Source organism: Colobus angolensis, unplaced genomic scaffold, assembly GCF_000951035.1.
Source record: "Colobus angolensis palliatus isolate OR3802 unplaced genomic scaffold, Cang.pa_1.0 Scaffold428, whole genome shotgun sequence".
Taxonomy (NCBI): domain Eukaryota; kingdom Metazoa; phylum Chordata; class Mammalia; order Primates; family Cercopithecidae; genus Colobus; species Colobus angolensis.
In genome coordinates, this window is record NW_012117688.1 from 1,903,544 (window position 1) to 1,906,705 (window position 3,162).

The 3,162-nt window shown below is 43.4% G+C and overlaps 1 protein-coding gene across 1 annotated transcript in view; it reads right to left on the bottom strand.

Annotated features, from left to right (window-relative positions):
- KLHDC1 (kelch domain containing 1) overlaps positions 1 to 3,162 on the bottom strand; it is a 61,031-nt gene that overhangs the window by 57,200 nt on the left and 669 nt on the right. The gene's annotated exons all lie outside the window — the stretch shown is intronic.

The following is a 3,162-nucleotide window of genomic DNA, read 5'->3' on the forward strand; positions in this document are numbered from 1 at the left end:
AAAAAAAAAAAAAAAAAAAGTAAGTAGGCCAATTAGTAACTCTACAATGAACTCTAAGTGTTCAAGTGAAAGGAAAAGTGGCATGTCCCTCACTTTAAATCAAAAGCTAGAAACAACTAAGCTTAGTGAAAAAGGCAAGTCAAAAGTTAATACAGGCCAAAAGCCAGGCCTCTTGTGCCAGTTAGCCACATTGTGAATCCAAAGAAAAAGTTCTTAAAGGAAATCAAAAGTGCTATTCTAATGAAAAATGAGTAACATGAAAGCAAAACAGCCTTATTCCTGATGTGGAGAAAGTTTTAGTGGTCTGGATACAAGATCAAAGCAGCCACAACATCCCCGTAGGCCAGAGCCTAACCCAGAGGAGGGCTTAACTCTCTTAAATTCTATGAAGGCTGAGAGAATTGAGAAACTGCAGAATTTTGAAGCTAATATGAGTTTTTAGGAAGGAAGCTGTTCTTCATTACATAAAATTGCAAGGTAAGGCCAGGCACGGTGGCTCACACCTGTAATCCCAGCACTTTGGGAGGCCAAGGTGGGCAGATCTCCTGAGGTCAGGAGTTCGAGATCAGCCTGGCCAATATGGCAAAAATACAAAAATTACTAAATTACTACTAAAAATACAAAAATTAGCCAGGTGTGGTGTCATGCACCTGTAATCCCAGCTACTCAGGAGGCTGAGGCAAGAGAATTGCTTGAGCTCAGAAGGCGAAGGCTGCAGTAAGCTGAGACCTTGCCACTGTACCACAGCCTGGGCAACTCTGTCTCAAAAAAAAAAAAAAAGTGCAAGGTGAAGCAGCATGTGCTCATGTAGAAGCTGCAGCAAGTTATCCAAAAGATCTGGCTAAACCCTATCTCTAGTGTAGCTACCTGATGAAGGTGGCTACACTAAACAATAGATTTTTTTTTTTTTTTTCTGAGACGTAGTCTTGCTCTGTCGCCCAGACTGGAGGGCAGTAGTGGGATCTCGGCTCAGTGCAAGCTCTGCCCCCTGGGTTCTCACCATTCTCCTGCCTCAGCCTCCCGAGTAGCTGCGACTACAGGCGCCTGCCACCATGCCCAGCTAATTTTTTTTTTGTATTTTAGTAGAGATGGGGTTTCACCATGTTAGCCAGGATGGTCTCGATCTCCTGACCTCGTGATCCACCCGCCTCAGCCTCCTGAAGTGCTGGGATTACAGGTGTGAGCCAACACGCCCGGCTGACAATAGATTTTTAATGTGGATAAAACAGCTTTATGTTGGAAGAGGATGCCATCTAGGACTTCCATAGCTAGAGAGGAGAAGTCAATGCCCGATTTCAAAGGACTGGCTAATTCTCTTGTTAGTGGCTAATGTAGTAGCTGTCTTTAAGTTGAAGCCAATGTTCATCATTCTGAAAATCCTAGGGCCCTTAAGAATTATGCTAAATCTACATTGCCTATGCTCTAACAACGGAACAAGAAAGCCTGGATGACAGCATGTCTCTTTAACAGCATGGCTTACTGAGTAGTTTAAGTGTACTGTTGAGAACTACTGCTCAGAAAATATCACTCACTGCTCATTGACAACGCACCTAGTCACCCAAGAGCTCTGATGGAGATCTACAAGATTTATCTTTTCATGCCTGCTACCCAATATCCATTCTGTAGCCCATGGATCAAGGAATCATTTTGACTTTCAAGTCTTATTATTTAAGAAAATACATTTCATGGCTGGGCACAGTGGCTCATGCCTGTAAAAAATACAAAAATTAGCCAGGCATGGTGGTGCACACCTGTAATCCCAGCTACTCAGGAGGCTGAGGCAGGAGAATCGCTTGAACCTAGAAGGTGGAGGATGCAGGAGAGACTCCGTCTCAACACACACACACTCAAACTGCATTGCATGCCACAGAGAAATATTTTGTGAAAGGAAGGGTCAATGTGGCAAACTTCATTGTCTTATTTTAAGAAATTGCCACAGCCACTACAACCTTCAGCAACAACCACCCTAATCAGTCAGTAGCCATCTACATGGAGGAAGACCCTCCATGAGCAAAAAGAATAAAACTCACTGAAGGCTAGATAATTCTTAGCATTTTTTAGCAATAATTTTGAAATTAGGTATGTACAGTTTTTTGTTTTCTTTGTTTTGAGACGGAGTCTCCCTCTGTCGCCCAGGCTGGAGTGCAATGGCGCGATCTTGGCTCAGCCTCCCAACTAGCTGGGATTACAGGCATCCGCCACCATGTCCGGCTAATTTTTGTATTTTTAGTAGAGACGGGGTTTCACCATGTTGGCCAGGCTGTTCTCGGACTCCTGACTTCCGGTAATCCACCCGCCTCAGCCTCCCAAAGTGCTGGGATTACAGGTGTGAGCCACCGCGCCTAGCAGGGTATGTACATTTTTTTTTTACACATAATACTATTGCATACTTAACACACTACAGTGTAAACATGACTTTTATATGCACTAGATATCAAAAAATTCGTATGACCTCGCTTTATTGCAGTGGTCTGGAACAGAACCCAGCATACTTTTGACGTATGCCTGTCTGTTGGTCATTTCAATGTGATTCAGTCACATTACAGGTCTGTCACATAATGGTAGCGAGACAGAAGATGTAGGTTCTACTATCAGTAGAACTTCCAGATGGCTTAAGAAAAAAAATCTGTAAACTAAGAGGGTTGGCATACAGTATTCCTGTTTTCCAGCTTTACCATTCTTGCTTCTATAATTCTGTGATTATGGACACACAACACACACATACGTTCAAACCTCCATTGTAATAAGAATTTTAAAGCATAATATTCCTTAGCATATTACTGCTAACATAGGTCTATTTTGAGACTAGAAAAATATTCATAGTCATTAGTAAAGAAACACCACTAATAATAGCTTAGAAATATTTAAATATATAGGCCAGGCACGGTGGCTCACGCCTGTAATCCCAGTACTCTGGGAAGCCAAGGAGGGCGGATCACCTGAGGTCGCGAGTTCGAGACTAGCCTGACCAACATGGGAAACCCTGTCTCAACTAAAAACACAAAATTAGCCGGGCATGATGGCACATGCCGGTAATCCCAGCTACTAGGGAGGCTGAGGCAGGAGAATCGCTTGAACCTGGGGTGGCGAAGGTTACGGTGAGCTGAGATCGTGCCATTGCACTCCAGCCCTGGGCAACAAGAGCGAAACTCCATCTCAAAA